The sequence below is a fragment of the Erythrolamprus reginae genome, chromosome 1 (assembly GCF_031021105.1).
Source record: "Erythrolamprus reginae isolate rEryReg1 chromosome 1, rEryReg1.hap1, whole genome shotgun sequence".
NCBI lineage: Eukaryota > Metazoa > Chordata > Lepidosauria > Squamata > Dipsadidae > Erythrolamprus > Erythrolamprus reginae.
Window position 1 is genome coordinate 351738661 of NC_091950.1, and position 23614 is coordinate 351762274.

The 23614-nt window shown below is 37.9% G+C and overlaps 1 protein-coding gene and 1 long non-coding RNA gene across 4 annotated transcripts in view; one reads left to right on the forward strand and one right to left on the reverse strand.

Moving 5' to 3' along the window:
- LOC139157473 (uncharacterized) overlaps positions 1-23614 on the reverse strand; it is a 50802-nt gene that overhangs the window by 18729 nt on the left and 8459 nt on the right. Inside the window, exon 1 of one of the 3 annotated variants that reach the window (XR_011557493.1) lies at positions 6145-6435. The exons of the other annotated variants lie outside the window; for them this stretch is intronic. This is a non-coding gene — a long non-coding RNA (uncharacterized lncRNA). Of the gene's footprint in view, positions 1-6144; positions 6436-23614 lie in introns of those variants that run through there. 3 annotated transcript variants of the gene reach the window in all.
- The window catches only part of DAAM2 (dishevelled associated activator of morphogenesis 2), a 267666-nt gene that overhangs the window by 17559 nt on the left and 226493 nt on the right, over positions 1-23614 (forward strand). The gene's annotated exons all lie outside the window — the stretch shown is intronic.

Below are 23614 nucleotides of genomic sequence, written 5' to 3' on the forward strand. Positions count from 1 at the left end.
GGGGTCTTCTTTGTGGTGGCTCTTTGGAACCAGCTACACCCTTGGGGTCTTTACTGCCTCCACCCAGAAAGCCTTAAAAACCTGCCTTTGCCGGTAGGCTTGGGAGCCATGAGAGGTAACATCTTTTAACCTCAACTGAACAAGTTTTGATTGGTATGTATGATATAGTATGATTGTGGGGATTAGATTGAGGGTTTTATATTGTTATTAGCATTGTATATTGATTTTATATTGTTTATAGTGTTATTGTTGTGAGCCTCCCTGAGCATCAGTTTGCACAGCTGGCGTAAAATTGCAAAAGGGTAAATTTGTCATGAGAAAAAGAAATCTGAGCACATACTTAAGTTTTTAAAGATCTACTTATCTTTTCAGTTCCAGAGTTGAAATTAACAGACTAAGGGCTCAGTGTGTTTTTGATCCTTTCTTAACTAATGGGATTTGGACAAAAGTACTTATGACTTACAGAGTCCTACTGTTAGTACTATGTACAAGACAGTTGGGTTTGCAATATATAAACAAGCTAACAATGAATGTTTGTATTGAAGTACTATAGCTTTAAGAGCTAGTGTTGCAAATTGCCATAAGAGGGAGCCAGAAAGCATGATTCTCTTTCTCTGCTCTCTCTTTTCTTTCTGCTGATTCACTGTGACTGATGTAGTAAGCTCTGTGTGTTTGGTGATATTTTGATGTACAGTGGTACCTCATGATATGAACCCCTCGTCTTACGAACAACCCAAGATACGAACCCAGGGTTCAGAAAATTTTTGCCTCTTCTTACGAACTTTTTTCTTCTTATGAACCCGCCGCCGCCGAGAAGCCCCACCGCCCGGCTGTCGCTTTTTGAAACAGCCGGGGGGCTTCCCAGCAGCCTTCTGAACCCGAACGACAAACCCGAACTTCCGGGTTCGGCATTTCGGAGGCTGCCGAGAAGCACCCCGGCTGTTTTATATTTTTTTATAAATCTTTTTATTAATTTTCATAAAAGGACGCACAAACTTACAAACATTAAACATATAGTTTGGGGAGGTATCCTCCCCACTTATCTCAAAAGTGTAAATGCAGATATAGAAAAAAGAATACAAAATTGAATACATAGTTGAATACTAATACATAAAAAAAATAGCTAATAATAGATAAAAAAGACTAGTAACAGTAATTTAAACTAAGATAAAATCAAACATTCTTCTCTTCTTATTACTATTGTATATATAAACTAATTCTAGTACCATTCTTTAAAAAAAAACAAAAAAACAAAAAAAAAATCTCAACCATTACATATATATTTACTTCTTACATATTTTGACTTTAAATTTTCTTTAATTTTTTTCTTGTCTATCCATATATAGACTTTGTTCCATGTTTCATAGAATTTTGATTCTTCTTGGTCATTTAATCGTCTTGTCATCATATCCATTTCCGTGCAGTCTAATATTTTTGTAATAATTTCGTTTTCTTTGGGGATATTTTCCCCTTTCCAATTTTGCGCGTATATAATTCTTGCCGCGGTTAAAATATGTACAATTAAATATAAAATTTCTTGCTTATAAACCTGGTTGGTAATTCCTAACAAACAAAACTCCGGGGTGATTTCTATATTTTGCATAACTATTTCTTTTATCATTCTCTCTATCATTTTCCAATACATTTTAGCTTTACCACATGTCCACCATTGGTGGTAGTAGGTCCCTATTTCTTTCTTGCATTTCCAACATAATGGGGAGGTCTTGGGAAACATTTTTGCTATTCTGTATGGTGGGAGATGCCATCTATAGAACATTTTAATTTGGTTTTCTTTCATAGACACTGATTTTGTCATTTTCCAATTGTTTATCCAAACTTTTTCCTATGTGTCTATATCTATATCTTTCCCTATATTCTTACACCAAACTATTATGTTATCTTTTAAAGTTAATTCAATGTTCTTATGGGCAATAAAATATTTGTATATTTTCCCAATTGTTCTATTTTGATTGATGGTAATTAAATTACTCAATAAATTTTTATTTTTATTAAAAATATAAAGCGTGGTATCCTTCTGGTATCTAGATCTGTGCATAATGCCACCAATCAATTATTGTTCCTTGTTCTTGTAATTTAATTCTAGATTTTAACTTCATTTGATCATCTAACAAATCTTTATATCTTATTGTTTTTGTATCCTTAATAGAATTTGGATGTATAATTGCTTCTAGGGGGGGCCACCCAATCAGGGATAGTTAAAAAATGGTTTTTCCTTATATGTTTCCATACCTCCAGTAGGTATTTTCTTAATGTATGTCTTTTGAAATATGAATGATTTTTATCTTTATCATACCAAACAAAGGCATGCCAGCCAAGCATAAGGTCATGACCTTCTAATTTTAATGTTCTTTTATCTTCCAAAGTTATCCAGTCTTTAATCCATGTTAGGGCGGCTGCCTGATAATATAGTTTCCAGTTTGGGAGGGCAAAGCCTCCTCTCTCTTTTATATCCTCTAGCATATTTATTTTTATTCTTGCCTTTTTACCTTGCCATAAGAATTTTTTAACCATATTTGTTAAATCTTTGAAAAAATTCCCTCCTGGATTTATTGGGATTACCTGAAACAAGAACAAGATTTTGGGTAGAATGTTCATCTTGATTGTGGCAATTCTACCCAGAAAAGATATTTTTAAATTATTCCATATTTCTAAATCTTTTTTAATTTCCTTAATTAATTTTATATAATTATCGTTTTTTAATGTTATTGTTTTGGAAGTTAGCCAGATTCCCAAGTACAGTGATCCCCCGGGTATCGTGATCCCGATCATTGCGAACGGGCTAAATCGCGATTTTTCAACCCGGAAGTAAAAACACCATCTGCACATGCGCGCCCTTTTTTTTATGGCCACGCATGCGTAGATGGCGCCGGGCAGATCAGCTGCTGGGCGGCTTCCCTGGGTCTTCCCCCTCTTGCTGGCGGGAGGGCGAGCGGCGGGCATCAGCGAGGAGTTTCCCCACCGCCCACGCAAACTCCTCGCTGCCGCTCGCCCGCCCTTCGCCCGTCCACGCCGTTCGCTCGCGCCGCTTCCCAGCTGAGTCCTGAAGCGAATTGGCTTCAGGACTCAGCTGGGAAGCGGCGCGAGCGAACGGCTTGTCCGCCGCCTGCCTGCCCACGCGCCCCGCCGCTCGCCCGCCCACGCCGTTCGCTCGCGCCGCTTCCCAGCTGAGTCCTGAAGCGAATTGGCTTCAGGACTCAGCTGGGAAGCGGCGCGAGCGAATGGCGTGGGCGGGCGAAGGGCGGGCGAGCGGCGGGCGCGCGGGCAGGCAGGCGGCGGACAAGCGGCGGGCGGACAAGACAAGCTGCGGGCACGGCAGCAGCGAGGAGTTTGCGTGGGCGGCGGGGAAACCCCAATCTTCGGCTCCTCGCTACTGCGGCGGAAGTAAAAACACCATCTGCGCATGCGCAGATGGTGTTTTTACTTCCGCAGCGCTACTTCGCGAAAAACCGATCATTGCGAGGGGTCCTGGAACGGAACCCTCGCAATAATCGGGGGACCACTGTACTTAACTTTTTTAACTATCTTAATTTCAGAAATGCATTCCAAGTTACTTTCTTGAGTTTTATTCATATTTTTTGTTATAAATTGTGTTTTATTTTTATTTATTTTTAGACCTGCTACCTTACCATATTGTTCTATTATCCAGATTAATCTTGGGGCTGTTACAATCGGATCTTCAATAATAAAAGTCAAGTCATCTGCAAAGGCTTGAACTTTGTATGTCTCTTTTCCAACAGTTAAGCCTTTTATCCTTGAATCTGCTCTTATCTTTATTAGTAGGGTTTCTAAAGACATAATAAAGAGTAAGGGTGAAATGGGACATCCTTGTCGAACTCCTTTATTTATTGTAAAAGCTTCTAATTGGTTGTTATTTAATATAATTTTAGTTGTTTGCTCTGAGTAAATAGCATCTATTAAATTAACAAATTTGGGACCAAATCTCATTTTATTTAATTGCATTTTTATAAATATCCAATTAACGTTGTCAAAGGCTTTTTGGGCATCTAAAAACATTAATGCTAAAGTTTTTTCTGGGTGTTGTTCATAATATTCTAATACATTAATAATTGTTCTAAGGTTATTTCTAATCTGTCTACCTGGCAAAAAACCATTTTGGTCTTGATGGATTTTACTATTTATAATTGTTTTTAACCTATCTGCATATATTGCAGTAAATATTTTATAATCGACGTTTAATAACGATATTGGTCTACAGTTTTTAATTTTTCCGGTGCTGTACCTGGTTTGTGAATTAGGGTTGTCAAAGATTCAGACCATGTTTTAGGAATTTTACCGTCTTGCCTGCATTCATTAAAAATTTGTAACATATTCTCTCTTATTATCTCATTTTCTATTTTATACCACTCTGCTGGAATGGCATCTGGCCCAGTAGCCTTATTATTTTTCTGCCTTTTAATAATTGTAAGGAGTTCTTCCATTGTTATAGGACTTTCCATCCTCTCCTGTTGTTCTTCTGTTAGTTGAGGTAACTCCGAGCTTTCTAAATATTTAAATACTTCATCTTCCTCAATATTATCATTTTTATATAATTCTTTAAAAAAGTTTTGTACTATATTTGCTTTCCCTTCTGTATCATATTTTATTGTTCCATCTTTGTCTTCTAATTTTTTTAATTAATTTAGATTGTCTCTGTTTCCTTAATTTATATGCTAACCACCTACCTGGTTTATTGGCATGTTCAAAATACTATTGTTTGGTTCTTTTTATTTTTTCTACCATTTGATTCTGGTCCTCCAATCTAATTTTGTGTTTAATAATATTTATTTTCCCCCCTAAATTTTTGTTTTAAAAGGTGACAGCCAGGCTGCGGGGCTTCTCAGCGGCCTCCCGAACCCAAACTTTTGCCGAACTTCGGGGTTCGGGGTTCGGGAGGTCACCGAGAAGCCCCGCCGCATGGCTGTCACCTTTTAAAACAGCCGCTGGGTTTCTCGGCGGCCTCCCAAACCCTGGAAGTTTGGGTTTGGCGTTCGGCAGGCTGCTGGGAAGCCCCCCTGGCTGTTTCAAAAGGTGACAGCCGGGTGGCAGTGGTTTTTTGCGGGTTTTTTTTTGTTGCTGCATGGATTAATTGACTTTACATTGTTTCCTATGGGAAACAATGTTTCGTCTTACGAACTTTTGTCTTACGAACCTCCCCCAGGAACCAATTAGGTTCGTAAGATGAGGTATTTGTATTTGTATTTGTATTTGTAAGCTGTAATATATGTCTGATATATAAGACAAAGACAGGCTTGTGGTATTATTATTGTATTGAGAGATATTGACTGATTTAAATGTGTGTGACCTGACTGTTTAACTTGTGCTATTTCTAAAAGTAAACACTATTTTATACACTTTAATATATCTGTTTTGTATGACTGAATAAATTACTCATGTCTCTTGGATATCGGCTGGAATCCCACGTTTCCTCTGTGCATGTCCTTGATAACTCAAGAGTTGTTCTGCACACTCCTTAACACCTACCACTCTCCAAAGCCTTTTACTGAAAAAATGCAAGGATTGAAAGAGATCTCCCAAATGAGAAAAATGATCAAAGAGAGAGCATGTTGGACTGCATGAGGGGAAAGAGAGGGTGATGTAAACATGAGTCTGGAGGCATGGGGAGGAGGTTTGTTATAGACCGGCATCAAAGAAGGAATATTATGCTTACTTTTGTACTTTCTGTATTTGACTTCTTCAGGCAATAATCCTGTTGGCAAGCCAACATTTCTGTTCATTAACTTTAAAGCTGACATTTGTTTCTGCTCAAGATCATTTTCCCTTCTCTTTTAACTGTGTCCCAGGATGACTTACAAGCAGTTGACATACATCCTAGCTAGTGAACATTTGCCAGGACTATGTGAATCAGGTGTTATTATATTTAGAGCCTCGGTGCTCCTTTTACTACTTTACAGCCTTTTAGTATTTTACTTGTATAGGAAACTGTGTTTTTACAACAAACTAAGAAAAAATAAGGGCAGACTAGATGGACCATGAGGTCTTTTTCTGCTGTCAATCTTCTATGTTTCTATGTTTCTAACTTGAGTAGGCATGCTGTACTTTTATCTTTGATTTCCCTCCCCCTCCCATCTCTTAATTGGAAGGAAGAAAAATACCTCTACTTACTATTGTTGTTGTCCTCTTTATGCCTTGAGAGTGCCTAACAGGCTAATGTTTGCACAAAATTGAAGTGAGGAATCAGAGACAATTTCATTTCATAGTTGTCTAAAGCTCAGAACACGTGCTTGGGTTGTTGATTGGATTTTTTTCATGAGAGACAAGAAATCCAGCTGGATCAGCTCAGGCTAAAGAAAAGCCTATATAGTGTGTCAATTTATGGGCAAAATTTAAGTATCTGCATTATGGATTAGCAGATAATCTTTGCATGTAGCCTTTGTCACCTATAAGGTAACAGAAAGGTAGGGGTAATGCCCAAACTCTGGTGGTATTCTGGAGAGCCCTGGTGACACAGTAGTTAGAATGCAGTATTGCAGCTAACTCTGCCCACAGCCTGGAGTTCAATCCTGATGTGGTCCAAGGTTGATTCAGCCTTCCATCCTCCTGAGATCAGTAAAACAAGGAACCAAATTATTGTGGGCAATATGCTAACGTTGTAAGCTGTTAGTACTATGTACATAACTGGTTGGGCTTCACAATATATAAACAAACTATCGATGTATGTTTAAATGAATTATAACACTATAGCTTTAAGAGTTAGTGTTGCAGTTAGCCAGAAGAGGGAGCCAGAAGCCTCTCTCTCTCTCTCTCTGATTACTCTTTGCTATTTCTGGTTTGCCTGTGTGACTGTACTGTAGAACTGTGTGTTCAGATGATGGTTTACTGTATTTTGTAAGTAAGACTTATAATATTGTATATGTATTGAGAGTATTGACTGATATAATTGTGTATGACTATGATTGTTCTTGACTGAGCTATTTGCCAAAGTAAATAATATTTATAGATATCTGCCACCTCCACATTTCCTCTGTGCATCCTTGGTAACTCAAGGGTTACTGTGCACACTCCTTAATACTTAACATTGGTTATGGGCCCAGTGTGGGGTTCCCAGTGCGTGGTTCTTAGTATGAGGGTTTTTTTTAGTGTGGCTATTTCCAGTATGATATTCCCTGTGAGATATTGCTTGTGAGTGGTATTGTTGTATAAATAATGGCACAACTAAAGTCAAGTATCCATGATAACCCAGTTGTATGGAACAAATTATGTTTCCTGGTCTATGAAATGTAGTATGCTGTTGCGCTGTGAAGGACTATGAAATGTGGTAATTAACCCACCAGATATAACTGAATTCGATCCTGCCAATGATGAAGATGAAAAGAAAATAAGTTACTTAAATGGGACAATGAAAAAGCTCTTAGTGTAATTGGATTAACATTGAATGACGTACAGCTGGTTCATATCCGTGGTGATGACTCGGCTGCTAGGTGATGGGACATTTTGAAACAAATTTATTTTCTTGAGAGTGTGGGAGCACATATCCATCTCACACAAAAACTGTTTAGAATTCATTTGCAGAAAGGTGGTGATTTGTTACCTCATGATATGTTAGCTGATGAAAAAGACTTTGCAGGAGCTACAATAAAAAGAGCTGATATTTTCTGAACTGCATAAAGTGTACATAGTTCTTTCATTGTTGGATGAGAGTTATGATGATTATGTGTCTTCGCTAAAAGTTTTGACCAAAGATGAACTGACATTGACTGGCTTAACTGGAAGATTGTTGGAGGAGTCGAGAAGAAGGCAGGACAGACAGATGAGAGGGAGACCACAAGAAGAAAAAGAACTTTTGAAAATGTATATTTTGTAAGAAAATGTTATTCTTGTGGGGCTAAAGGTCATATACCCAGAGAATGCTGTAAAGCACTTATAGGATAGTATATAAGTCTAAGTTCTATTGCTATTATTCAATGGTTCAAATAAGCATGGTTTATTGAAACCATGATTGCCTGAGTTTGCACCACAGACCCTTAACTATGGGCCAGTGCCTACAATATGCCAAATAAACCACACAGTGTATTGTGTGAATTTAAAGTATGGAAGTTGTCAGAAAAGAAAAGCTTCCTTTCCTTTTCCAATTAACTTCTTGTTCTTCCCAGACAGAAGCCATTTCTAACAATAGGAAATGGCAAAGGAGAAGCAAGGCAGTGAAGAGAGAGCTCAACCATGCTTCCTGTCTTGTCTATTTACACCATCCTTTAGGTTGTTTCCCTTCTCACAAATAGGGGAAAAGACATTACCTATGTTTTGACACAGAGATCATAGCACCATAAGATCCAGTGTTTCAACAAACGGTGTTGGCTTTGGTTTAGCATGATGTATAAATCTATCAGTTGTGGATTATAACCGCTCTATATTTTAAAATTGTGTAAATCAGTCACTGCCTTGTTTAATAAGATAAGTTGAAACACACTGCAGTTACTGTGATGTAAAATCAAGACTTGAATAGGCATTTAAAGACATTTGTAGAGCAGCCATGACTATATTTTAGTTGATAATTAATGCTGATTTAGCCATCATCTAAAGTAACAGCCAACTCAGATTAGATTTATCCCCTCCTACTGTTGGGTCAGCATTCTTCAGAGCCTGAAGAAATATTGTAAGATTTTAGGCATCACATGCAGATGGTAGTGGAATTGTTTTCTGTTATTAATTTACAACCAATTAATTGGGTGTCTTTCTCTCAACAAAATCATCTTAAAGATGTAGTGAACTTCAGAATCAAAGTTAATATGGATCCCTGTAAACATTTTGCTTGAAAGGAACAGTTCAAAATTTGCTCCAAGTCATCAGAAACCATCTGATTTCATTAAAAATGTATGCATTATTCTAAATTATCAAAACAGCAGAAGCACTAAGCTCTTGCAAATGAAGCAAAGTACAACAAAATGTCTTTTGGAAACCTATACCAAATTTCTCAGATCAACAATGGTATATATAATTTTTTTCAAAGAGAAGTTCTCCCATGCATGTTGGAGCTGAGCTAGGCAACGGCTCGTGTGCCAGCAGATATGGCTCCATATGCCACCTGTGGCACCCATGCCATAGGTTCGTCATCACTGCTCTAGATGATCGGAGGCACTGTTTGTAGCCTTTCAGCCAGCCTCCTTACGATCTAAGATGTCCTTGTCTACCATCAGCAAATAGATACAAGCCTGCATCGCAGCTGTGTACCAAGCCCAATCTCTCCCATTACCCCAACAGGTGATTGATCATTCTGCGCTGCATCCACTGCAGTCTGGTCTACCCAGGCTTTCCTGGAAGAGATCTGGAGGGCAGTCACCTGGGCATTTCCTATGCTGTTTATCCAGCATTCCTGGATGAATGTGTTTGCCTCAGCAGAGACTTCACTTTGCAGGATTCTCCAGCAATGGAAAATCTAGGCAATGGAAGATCCAGCCCCAATGGAGATGCGCCCTTAGGAATGCCAGCTTTGGTATGTCCCATTTCTAGCCTATCCTGCAGCCTCACTGAAGAAGGAGCGCTGGTCCTACCTGAACACCTTTTCTTAGTGTAGATTGCAGGACAGGGTGTGGATCTGGAAGGAGGGAAGGTCAGGGAATCGAATTTCTGGATATGTTTTTCCTGTTACAGCTGCCCCCCTTCATCAATAACTGGAACCAGAGAGAGAGACAATGGGTCATGGCTATAAAAATTATGACTCAGTCTCCAGGCAGAAGGACTAAGTTACCACCCATTCCTGGCCTATCCTGCAACCTGAACTGAGAAAAGACATTCAGGTAGGACCAATGCTCCTGTTACTTTGTTTTTTCTTCCATTCAATTTTGTCTGATTCTGAGTGACTGCCTTGAAAAATCCCTACACTTTTCTTGGCATTTTTCCCCCCAGGAGGGGTTTATCTCCTTGTTACAGATGAGAGAAAGTGACTGGCCTAAGCTGGCTTCATGCCCAAGTTGGAACTAGAGCTCATAGTGTGCTTATTTCTAGCTTGATGTCTTAATCACAATACTATACAGTTTTCCATGTTACTATACCTTTGAATAAAAGTAATATTATCAAGCATGACTTCGTTTTCCTAATCTGTTCTGCAGGGGGTGGCCAAAAAATTGGAAACACTTGACTTTTTGGCATCATAATGTTTGAACATGTTTGAACAGGGATGCCATCTTTCAACATGATAATGCACCAATCCATAGAACAAGAATTGTTAAAGAATGGCATGAGGAACATTTTAATGAGGTTCAGCATCTCATCTGGCCATCACAATCATCAGACCTCAACATTATTGAGCATTTATGGTCGATTTTAGAGATTCAAGTAAGAAGTTGATTTCCACCACCATCGTCTCTAAAAGAACTGGAGGGTGCTTTAACTGAAGAATGGGCTAAAATTCCTTTGGAAACAAGTCACAATTTGTATGAATCAATACCTCAGAGAATTGAGGCTGTATTTGCCGCAAAAGGTTGACCAACACCATATTAAAAGATATTTTGATGATTTTTCAAGGTGTTTCCATTTCTTTGTCCACCCCCGTACCTTGAATAACTGTCTCAAATCTGCAATTCCACTCATTTGGGGCATGTGTAGGAGGCTGTGATGTACATAAAAAGGAAACAAGTTTTCCGTTAGGGTGCCACTCTACTGCTGACATCAATCTGACACCCCACCCATTGGCATTCCTGCAAATGTTATTGGATTTTGCTTCAATGGTCCTTTGTATCTGAAATAAAAACATTAGAACTTGAAGTGTTTTTTTTTCTTGGTGGTATCACATCTTATATCCATAGGTCCTTGGTTGTTAAGGTTGTCCTCAGTTTGGTTCTGTTCAGAGGAACCTGATGTGTCCAGCTGGACTTTTATACCAACAGTGAGTTGAAAACAGACTTCTGCTTTCAATGAAAGGAGGACAAAAAATGATCAAGAAAATGGTGAATTTCAGCTTTTCAGGAAGCTTATTCATGAGTTCAGGTTGTACAAGCCAAAAAGAATATCTAAAAACATTGCCAGACAATGTCCTAGCTATAACTTTGGCATCTAGGTCTCAGCAATGAATAATAAATCTAGAGCAAACCACCAATTGATTCCTTTGGCCAATGAAGACAATTCAATGTCTTTCAGATGTTATAAATTAGTTCCTAATAGCCTTGCAATTGGCTATACTTATTGGGGTTCATGGGAGTTGAAGTCTAAAGCATCTGGAATAAATAACATTACTTTCCTCTGCTCTTATATTCATACAAAGAAAACTCTTTAGCCCTCAGAAAAGATCTGATGGCTGACATTTTGCAGCTCACTAGCAGCAAGGTAGTAACTTAATGTAGAATATATACATACTTTACTTCCAAGTTTGTGATCCAATATCTGGTGGCATCCTGTAGGGTTGGGAGAGTTTGAAATCTTGGAAAATTATTTAGCACAAGCTTCAAATTAAATAAGTAAGTGTAATGGTATGTGAGAATGCCCTTGGGAGGCCAAAGAAGGACTGCAGCCAGGGGAATGGTTGGATAAGAAGCAACTTTGCCCACAGCAGGAATGTGACAAAAGTCGCAGAAGGGACCCTCCCTAATTTCTTGGGCTTTAAAGCAATAGGAGAGAACTGTACTGTATTTTCAGACTTGCAATGTAAACTTAAAATAAAATATAATTAGCTGATCTGGGCATGCTTCCTGCACTACCTCACAAGGCTGACAATAAATTGGTCTCTTAAATAACACAAGAGTTTTTGAATATCTTGTTGAAAGATTTGGAATGATGTTTCCCCCTGAATCATAGAATAGAATAGAATTCTGTATTGGCCAAGTGTGATTAGACACAAAAGGAATTTGTCTTGGTACATGTGCTCTCAGTGTATATATAAAAACAGATAAATTTGTCAAGAATCATAAGGTACAACACTTCATGACAGTCTGAAACAAATAAGAAATCAAATCATATTAGGAACCAGTCAATATAAACTGTAAGGATATAAGGAACAAAGTTACAGTCATACCACCATTTGTGGGAGGAGGTTGGTGATGGGAACGATGAGAAGCTTAATAGTACTACAGACTTAGTAAATAGTTTGACAATGTTGAGGGAATTATTTGTTTAGCAGAGTGATGGAATTTGAGAAAAAAACTGTTCTTGTGTCTAGTTGTCTTGCTGTGCAGTGCTCCTCTATAGCGTTGCTTGGGAGGGAGGGAGGAGTTAAAACAATTTATGTCCAGGATGTGAGAGGTCAGTAAAAATTTTCTTTAAAAAAAAATTAAATTGAATTTTAAAAATAAAAACAAAGGATAAAACAACAACAATAACATTAAACTTTAAATAAATTTGTAAAGACATAATAGATGCTAGCAAAGTGAAAAACAAAACAGAAAAAGAAAAAACAAACAGCAGAAAAGGAAAAAAAATAAACATAAACCAAACATACATTTGGGATATTTACATCCCCTTCTCATTCAGAATTTCGATTGGAGATGTGCATTTTTTCCTTGTTGTTAACATATTGCTTTGCATATTTACATACTTGCGTACTTTTCTACAAACGTGGATTCTAATCTTTCGACTGTCTTTCTGTATAGTTTCTTTTCTTTTATTCTTTCTTTCTTTCTTTTTTTCTTTTAACCAATTATAAAAGTTCTCCCATATTTTATAGTAGCCTGAATCTTCCTCCCCTTCTAGTTTTCTTGACAGCATATCCATCTCTGCACAATCCATCACCTTTTTCATTGCCTTCCGGTATTTTTTCACTTTTCCAATGCTGGGCGTATATGATCCTTGCCGCTGTCAAAATATGGATAATCAAATAATGGACTTCTTTTTTATACCCAATAAAAATAATTCTTTTTTTTCTCAACTTCTTCTTTTGTGATTTCTTTTAACCATCCACCTAGCGTGTTCCAATATTTTTTAACCTCTGGACAGGTCCACCATTGGTGGTAAAATGTTCCGTTTTCCTTTTTGCACTTTCAACACTTGATAATTATATACTGTACATAATACTAGTAAAAGAGAAACATTAGGATGGGACGGAAGGAAGGTTGGTAGCAATTGTTTTTTTCTACAGTCCTAATTATCCTCTGAAGTCTGTGTCTGTCTTGTTGGGTTGCAGAATTAAACAATGAAACTGCATACAGACAGGAGATTAAACAACTAGCCTCATGGTGCAACTGGAATAATCTGGAATTGAACACACTCAAAACTATAGAAATGGTGGTAGACTTTAGGAGAAATCCCCCCATTCTACCACCTCTTACAATGCTAGACAACACAGTATCAACAGCAGAGACCATCAAATTTCTAGGTTCTGTCATATCTCAAGAGCTAAAATGGTCACCTAACATCAAAAATGTCATCAAAAAATCACAACAAAGAATGTTCTTTCTGCACCAACTCAGAAAGCTCAAACTCCCCAAGTAGCTGCTGATACAGTTCTACAGAGGAATTACTGTGTGTGTCATCTGTACCTCTATAACTGTCTGGTTCGGTTCTGCAACCCAACAGGTCAGACACAGACTTCAGAGGATAATCAGAACTGCAGAAAAAAACAATTACTGCCAACCTGCCTTCCATTGAGGACCTGTATACTGCATGAGTCAAAAAGAGGGCCATGAAAATATTTACTGACCCTTTGCATCTTGGACATAAATTGTTTCCATTCCTACCTTCCAAAGGACACTACAGAGCCTGCATACCAAGACACAGACATGAAAGGTTTTTCCCCAAACTCCATCATGCTGCTAAAAAAATAATTCCCTCACCACTGTCAAACTATTCACTATGGCTGCATTACTATTACTATTAGTCTTCTCATCATTCCTATCACCCATTTTCTCCCACTTATGAGTGTATGACTGTAACGTGTTGCTTGTATCCTTGTGAGTTATATTAATATAATTTCCTGATTGCTTATTTATACCCTATGATAATGATTAAGTGTTGTACCCCATGATTCTTGACAAATGTATCTTTTCTTTTATAATACACTGAGAGCATATGCACCAAAGACAAATTCCTTGTGTGTCCAATCACACTTGGTCAATAGAGAATTCTGTTCTGTTCTGCTCTACTCTACTCTATTTCTCATCTTAAAGAGTTGTCCGTAACTCTTTGTGGCTACTTCTCTGTGGCCAAATACAGAGTGTGCAGGGCCTATCCTTTAAAATCCTTGGAATTTACATAACCTCCAATTCTAGCAATGTGAAATGTGGCTTTGGTTACAATAACAAGTGTTCAGGGAACACAGGAGATTTCTAACTGCAAAAAGCACAAAAGGAAAACAAAGCAAAACTCTGCATACTGTTTTGATTTTCAATAGCCATGTGAGGACATCCTTTAGTTTTTAAGCTATAAATAAGCAACTGCTGTCAGTGGAGGATGGATAACATTTCACATTTCTCTTGATGTTTTCTTAAATGGTAATTTTCTTCCCACAGTCTTTCCAAAGTGAAAATCAAGGCCAGTAAAGCAAAATCCATAGCCATGATTAACTTAAACTTGGTTGATTGAATAAACAACAAATTGGCTGTGTCCACATGGCAAGCCATACCACAATGGCTGGGTGACAAAATATGTAAAGTAACAAACAAGGAGTCACATTTTGACTTAGCATGGTGCATGAATCCATTTATTGCTGAGTTCTACTTAAATGGCTATAAAGCCATATAACGTCAAACTGGAGTGAAAAAAGACTACATTATCAAAACTAAGATACTCAACAAAAGTGGTTTCCATAAGACAGTTCTCTATCTGAAGGAGGGCAATGAGGAATTCTTCAAGTTCAAACCATTCTCTCTTTGAAATATGGATGATCTAAAAATATTTAGTTTAAATAGCAATAGCACATAGCTTTATATACTGCTTCATAGTGGTTTATAGCACCCTTAGACCGGTTTAAAATATCAGCATATTGCTCCCAACCATTTAGATCCTCATTTTACTGACTCCAGAAGCATGGAAGCCTGAATTAACCTTATCAGGATCAAACTCCAGGCTGTGGGCAGAGTTAGCCTGAAATACTGCATTCTAACCACTATGCTACCAGGGCTCCTAAAACCAGAGTCAAGGCTTATAATAGCGCATCAAAATGTATACCTGGATCTGTCAGCAGTCACAGAGGTCATATAGCCATAATTGTTGTTTTCATGGTGAGAGTATATTAAATTCTTTCTAAATTTCTACTCATATACATGTCAGGATGTATACAAAGATTGTGCAAAATCATAACGCTAGATCTATGGATGTGATCAATAAATGAAATATTCTGTTTCTCAAAAAAGGTGGATACATGAATTAGTGATGGGTTTTTAGACACATGATGCTCATTGCAAATCTTTTGAATACTGATCATTTGTTATAAATTCTTTGCCCACATTATACCATGTAGAAATTAAAAGTTTGAAAACAACAAAAGGACAAAATGCAATAAACAGTATCAGAAACATAAAATGAAGTGTCCCAGTAAAGAGTGAAAATATATATATAAAACAGTTTTTCCAAAGTTAGGGTCCTTCTAATGTGTTGAAGATTAATTGCCAGAATTCCTATGCTGGCTGGAAAGTTGGTTCAATTCATCGGGAAGAGAACAGCTTTGGGAAAGCTGGCACAAGGGATAAGGGTTTTTTCCATTGCCTTTTCCCACCATACACATATATTTTAAAAAGTCTGAGTTTCAAGGAGATCATCACGATAGTTTCTTCCTAGAAATCCAATTGGGAAATGTCTCAGATCCTGACTGTTTGGGTTACTTTTCAAAGTAAAAAATATAGCACACTAAGAGAATGATTTGTAGCCATGATTCTTGGTCATCTTGGAGTGATAGATATACACAGCCTGTCCAAAATTATACTGCCAAAAAAATGTAACTTAGCAGGCCAGCATCTAACATATCATTTAAGCAGTTCTAGCAGTGCATGGTAGGAAATGATCAACAGAATATTTGCAGAATTAAATCAGGATCCACGCTATCTGGTGGATGTTCTCCTCACAGCCTACCATTTGACTTCAGTAGACATACAGGCCATGTTCTTTCAGAGGATACATCATGCAGATGTGTTATGCAGATGATGTCAGTGCAGGTGACTTTTTAATGGATCTTTTAACATACAAAGTTAGGGTCCTTCTAATGTGTTGAAGTTATAGGGCATCACTGCAGTTTTATAGCGTATCCACAATGATGCCATCATCCTTCAATTAGTAGCCAGTGTTTTCTCTCCTTTTTTGCACTTTGTCTCAAAATGGAGGTCGCTTTAGGCAGAAAAACTGCCTAAAGTGGTAAATCTCAAGAAGCATGCGGTCATTTCAAAACAATTCATTCATGGAGTTTAATACCAGCAATGGTTTTCCCTTTTGCAGTTGTTGTTAGCTGCAAGCATCTGAGGAGTTAAGCTATTTAATTTTATGTGCTGGTCCATTTACAAGCAACTTATAAGTAACAATATTAAAAACAAATCAATATTGTTGTTTATTAAGTTTTTGATATCTATTTTTAGTGGTTGATTGTACTCCAACCAGCATTCTATTAGTCAGCTTGGTCACTCATATTAAACAAACAAACAAACAAACAAACAAACAAACAAACACACACACACACACACACACGTACATACATACATACACTTTTGTTTTTCTGTCTATAACAGGCTCCCTTCCTTTTCACTTATCAGCATGCATATATATATATCATTTTATATAATTTATATATACTAATATAAATGGTATAATATATCATTTTCATTATCAGGAAAATATTACACACACACACACACACACACATAATCTCACAATTGCAATTCAGTTGATGGCCCCTGCTGGCAGCAACTCCTTAGCAAACCTTTTCTACTAACCCTTCTCTAGCAGCCTCCCTGAGCAGGTAGTTCTTTTTGTATAGGCCTTTCCCAACCTAGGCTAGCACACACCCTTTTAAATTGAAATTAATTCCAACCATCTGAATTTAAGATAGGAGACCATCACATTTTAAAATCAACTGCATTTCACATTTAACTTTCAAGTCAGAGTTGAGGAATATGAAGGTTTGCTAATACAAAAAGTAGGAATGAGAAGTTTAGAATTCTTATGTGGAAAAAAGGAGTATGTAATCAAATGGACTTCTTGCAAGACAGGTTAATTTCATTTCAGGGCCAAGAGAGAAGTGTTTCTCCCTTTTTCTATGCAGGTACTCCTTCCCTAAAATCCATTCCAGGAGTATTTCTCTATCTTTCTCTATCAAGGAAATGCAAAGGAAGTGAAAGAGTTAAATCTTCCATGATGCAAATCGAGTTCTGCTTGTGGTTTGTTAGCTGCTAACCACTGCGCTTGTGATTTATAATGAGCTATGGATGATCATTTCATTTTTTTCAGAATCCTAATGGGAAAACAACTTTTTTTTTTTTTAACAAAAAAGATGCCTACTTCTGATCTTATCAGAAAAAAGTGGTAAGTTGTAGTTTTGAAAGTTTGCAGCTCAAATATGAAAAAGCAAAGTTGTGTAGGTGGTGACATAAAAGAACTGAGTGCAGGATCATACTTACATTGATGGCAAGCGAAGAGAGGGTGAAATAGATAGGATAAGCACCTCTAAACATAGGCACATCCTATCACGCCAGTATGAATGTGATAATGGAGATGTGGAAATAAAACAGAGAATTAAAAAAATAGCTGTGTGGGTTGGGAATTGCAGCTCCATAAATAATGAATGGAAAAATTGCAATATACCTGTACTATAGAAGAAGGATCAGAGGCGTGTGCAAATCAGCCAGGATTCAACGTAAGTTGTAGACTCAATTCAGATATATCAACAGATTGGGATTTCTGAGTTGGGAGGATAAATTATCTGTGCATGTATAAATTGTTCAAATAATCTAATTTGGAACATTTGATTCAATTCAGTGTTTCAGATGAGTCAATTAGGTTTGGAATTCAATTGTCTTCAAAGTGAATCTCCAAACTGATGTATATTCCTGACAGTAATAGGAGTGGCCATGAGAACATAAATTGAGAGAATATTGGACCAAACCCAGCAGGCAAACAGACTGGCAAAGTGTGGACTAGAAATGCAGGTTTTGTGGCATCAGGTCCAGATTAGAAGTGGAACAATAAAGAAAACGGATATAAAACAGCTCAGCTCCGGCACAGCAAGTAAGAACAGACTTCAGATATCACACTGAAAGTGGGTTTGTGAGAGTCTGGAAGTTCTTTGAGAGATCATGAGGACAATACAGTAAGTATAAAAAATGGCAGCACTTGAGTGTATATTTTGAAGTCGCACAGGAATCAAAGAAAGGAGAATCACATCTATCAACAAGCAACATTTCTGATCACATGTAGAAATCTAAATCTTATAGCTATTCAGCTTGTTCAGGTTTATATCTAAATATATTTTAAAAACAAGGGAAAGATCTCCATGAATCTATTCTATTCATGCCTTCATATACAACAGGTAAATTACATTTACAGTAAATGATAGAGAAACAATTAGGAACAGATACCTATTGTATATACCGTACATTGATTTATTCATCAAAATACCCCAGCTATTATAAAAACTTTTCAGTCATTTCATGATAGGCATGGCCTATATTTGTAATGAACTGCTGTGTATAAGACTCTAAAGAGAAGAAAATAAGATTTGTTGAATTGTACAGGCCAGTAGTGAGATCTATCTCTAGGCAATATAAAATATGTAAGGAAATTATTTGGGCTAGAGATTTCTGGATTGTTTGTATAGAGAAATAAAAAAACCTTTACCAGATGGTTTTACAACATTGACACTGAATAGAAATAACATGGGATAAATAACAAGGTGTCAGAAATAAGAGTAGATTTTATTTACTTATTATGTCCTGAAGATTGTCAAAACATACATGGGCATCCAATTTTTATCTCTCTGCAGGGAGGACATGAAACCTGAGATAAAATTGACAGAGAAATATATTGTGTCCTGTGAAATAGGAATTTCATCTTTGTAAACTTGGTAAAAACATTAGTCTAGAAAGATATGCAATAGAAAGGATCTGGAATACCCAAAATGAATTAACAATATATAAAATCTATGCAATCTTCATGCACATTAATAGTATGAGCATTCGATATATTAATGAGCATAGAGAGAAATACCTGTAAAATTAAACAAAAACAGGGAAATACACCTGATATATTAACTGAAAATAAGTAGTGTCTTAAAATACTATATCTACATGGTGCTAGGGTTAGGAAGATATGGAAATTGTGACATGGCCAGATAGTTCTCTGAAGTTTTAAAGGAGAAAGTGCTACTTGAGTTTGGTCATGTCTGGAATTCTGTAAAGGCAGAAGTGTACAAGCTTGACTCCTCATGGACTTGAAAGTAACAAAATAAGAGGAGGAATGAATTATTAAATGAATTCTCCACTTTTGTATGAATAAATATATTAACTGTATTTAATATAATTAACCTCTTCATGGATTACTGCCTTGTTGTGGTGAAGGGGCTTACATAGCTCAGTGAAGCTATGAGCTATGCCGTTCAGGGCCAACCAAGACAGACAGATCATAGCAGAAAGCTCTGACAAAATGTGATCCACTGGAGAAGGAAATGGCAACTCACTTCAGCATCTTTGCCATGAAAAACCCATGCACAGTATCAAAAGGCAAAAAGATATGACGCTGGAAGTTGAGTCCCTAAGGTTGGAAGGTGTCCAATATGCTACTGGGAAAGAACAGGGGACTAGTACTAGTTAACTCCAGAAAGAAAGAAGCAACTGGGCCAAAGCTGAAAAGACTCTCGGCTGTGAGTGTATCCAGTGATGAAATGAAAGTCTGATGCTGTAAAGTTCTATACTCCATAGGAATTTTATTATTAGATTTATAATGTATTGTATTATTGCTATATTGTGAGCTGCCCCAAGTCTTCGGAGAGGGGCGGCACACAAATCTAATAAATTATTATTATTATTATTTAACCTGGAATTAAGATCCCTGAATCAAGGCAAGCTGGACCTATGGGCAAACAAGAGATGGCAAGACTTAAAACCAACATTTCAGGAATTAGCGAACTAAAATGGACAGGAATGGATGAATTTGATTCTCTGCTTCCAAAGCCCAGGTGATCAGTGGAGGCAGATTGAATTGCCGCTCTGCAGATGTTTTCCGTGCTATGTTGTGGCCCACCAGAGGCCTGTGCAGCTGGTAGCTGGTGTTGTCATTTGCCAATGGCCTGTGCAAGTTGGTACCAGAGTTAGACAGCAAGGAGGCTGGAAAAGGCTTGGTGACAGACGCTGGGATTCAGCCAGTGCTGTAAGAACCTCCAGAGGCTGCCATGAGTGAAGAAGAAGAAGAGCCTCTTCCCAATGTGCAAGTGTTTAGAGCTGCCAAAAGGCAGGGATGGCTCCTGAAGAGAAGGACTAGTACTTGGGAATAAGGCTTGGGGATAATTGGCAACTCCCATAGCCTATTTAAGTGAGGAAAATTGATGAGGAATTTGCAGGAAACAAGTTTGTTCATTCCACTTCTTGTCTTTGACTTCAAATCTATTCAGCTCTTGGTTGAAAATCGTCATTTCCTGCAAATTGCTCCTGGGCATTTTGCCAACAACAATATGTTTGTATGGATTATTTGCTGTTATCAGAAAGACTCTTCATCAGACTTGTGTTCTTTTTGCTTGGACTATTGCCAACTGTTTAGAAGGCTAATTAGCTGCTGTTGCACCCAAAAGACTGATTTAAACTTTCATTGACTTTAGAATGACTGCTAGTACTTGTTATTTATTAAAACAAGGTTTGTTTGGATGGTTTGTGCTGTGTTCCTTGGTCTGGTAGCTGGCTCAGAACATGCTCCTTGCATTGCTTGTAAGGTAAAAGTTTTTTTTTTAAAGTATTGAGCATGCACAGAGGATTACTTTTGAGGATGGGTGTGCATGAGCAAAGCAAATGTGTCTGCACAAAACATGCACTTCCATCATGATGCGAACCAGTGGGGAAGGTAAGTAGAACCCCCCCCCTATCTAGAACTACCAGAAGTACATGCAGGATTTTGAAGAGGCAGAGAAATTAAAGATCAAATTGCCAACGTATGCTGGATCATGGAGAAAGCTAGGGTGTTCCAGAAAAACATCTCCTTCTGCTTCATTGACTATGCTAAAGCCTTTGATAATGTGGATCACAACAAATTGTGGCACATTCTTAAAGAGATGGGAGTACCAGGCCATTTTATGTCTCTTGAAAAAACTATATCACGTCACTATATGGATGTGAAAGTTGGACCATAAGAAAGGCTGGCCACCAAAGAATTGAGGCCTTTGAACTATGGTGCTGGAGAAGACTGCTGCGAGTCCTTTGGACTGCAAGGCGATCAAACTGATTAGTCTGAAAGGAGATCAACCTTGACTGATTTTTAAAAGGCCAGATCCTGAAGATGAAACTCAAATACTTTGGTCACTTCATGAGAAGTGGACTCTGGGGGATGGTAGGGGACAGGAAGGGTATGGGGTCACAATGGGTTGGACATGACTGCGCAATCAACAATAACAACATAATTACATCTAAATCAAATCAAATAAATTAGTTGTTAATCTGGCTCTGATGTGTTGATTTTGGAACATTGCCCCTTGAATGATGTTCAAAAGATAAGGGTGGCTCTTGGCCCAAGAGAAAAATTGCACATGCCGCTTTAAAAGTGTGAACAGTGCCGGATAGCAGTGCCCTTGACAGATGCAGAACTTGTTTCAATTATTTTTGACAAAACTGCCTACTCTCAGACCATTTCCATTTGTAGCAGTCAAGGTTCCAGATAATTGAGGCCAAGATTAAGATCCTCTGATTCAATGGGATATGATGATTGCAGCATTCATTTCCCATTTCTCTTGGTACATCCTTTTCTACTTCCTGTTTCTCTACTAATAGGGACTTTAGTCTCAAGGTTGAAGGTTCATATAATGGGCTAAACATAATATTATGCATCTGATGGGAGTGAATTGTAGGGATGACCCAGAAGTATGATTCACAGTATTTTATTATTTTTATTTAATGTTTCTTTCTTATAACTTAGTTTTATTAATGTTCTGTTTTATGCTGTGTATTTTGTCTATTGGCTAATCAACAATAAAGTTAGAGAGTAGCATAACAATCTTTGTTTGAATTTCATTTAATTCATTCAGTCATTTAGTTTATAGCAAAACAAGTTGTTGGAATCCAGCAGATTTATTTAGGAAATTATAGTAAAGCAAATAAGGGCTTAGCAAACTGTATGGATACAGGCAATGGGTATTAAAAAGAATTAGTGATGGCCTGGACTAGGGATGTGCAGACCTTACAGTCCCATTGCGCCAATCATGTTTAGGGCAAGTATATATCTTTATAATATACAATTGATTAAAACATTTGTTTCTTAGATAGCTACCTTGAGATTAACCTAAATTTAGCAAGAATACAAGTACAGTGATACCTTGTCTTACAAACTTAATTGGTTCCGGGACAAGGTTCTTAAGGTGAAAAGTTTGTAAGACGAAACAATGTTTCCCATAGGAATCAATGGAAAAGCTATAAATGCGTGCAAGCCCAAAATTCACCCCTTTTGCCAGCCGAAGTGCCTGTTTTTGCGCTACTGGGATTCCCCGGAGGCTCCCCTCCATAGGAAACCCCACCTCTGGACTTCTTTGTTTTTGCGATGCTGCAGGAGAATCCCAGCAGTGCAAAAACAGGCACTTTGGCTGGCAACGGAAGTCCAGAGGTGGGGTTTCCCAGTGAAGGGAGCATCAGTGAAATCGCAGCATCGCAAAAACACCAAAGTCCTTGAAACCCCACCTCCAGACCTCTGTGTTTTTGCGATGCTGAGATTTCACTGAGGCTTTCCTCGCTGGGAAACCCTACCTCCAGACTTCTGTTACCAGCGAAGCACCCGTTTTTGTGCTTCTGGGATTCCCTTGATGGAATTCCCCTGTAGCATTGCAAAAACACAGAAGTCCGGAGATGGTGTTTCCTATGGAGGGGAGCCTCAGGGGATTCCCAGCAGCGCAAAAACGGGTGCTTCGCTGGCAACGGAAGTCCGGAGGCTGGGCATCCCAGCGGCGGCAGTGGGTTTGTAAGGTGAAAATAGTTTGTAAGAAGAGGCAAAAAAATCTTAAACCCCGGGTTTGCATCTCGAAAAGTTTGTATGATGAGGCGTTTGTAAGACGAGGTATCACTGGATTTGCAAGAAAGAGTAGCTTGGTACTAGGGGTCCTTCGTGTTCCCAGGATTTACAATTTTTCATGCAAAGCACCCCATCTTCTAAAAACATCCCACCTCCCTTAAAATTATGTACGCTTTGAAAATGATCCAGAATGCTTTGGATTTCCCGCAAACACAGAATTTCTCTGCCATTCATAAAGCAGCCCCTTTTTACAATTTCATATGAGCCCTGAGAAAACCTTGCAGCTACTTTAAATATAGCCATCATTCATTTTAACCACCAATTCTTTAAAGCAGCAGCAAAAGCATCCCCCCATCCCCCTCAGGAAGTCAGGCAGTTTTAATGAATACACATGGATGAATGAGCCTTAAAGTGCTTCTGAATCATTACTGAAGTATGCACAGACCTGCTACTTTTTTCTGCTACCGCTTCCTTCAGATTTGGAGTCTGATGGCTAGTTGAAAAAGAGAAAAGCGATGCATTTTTCTTCTGTTTT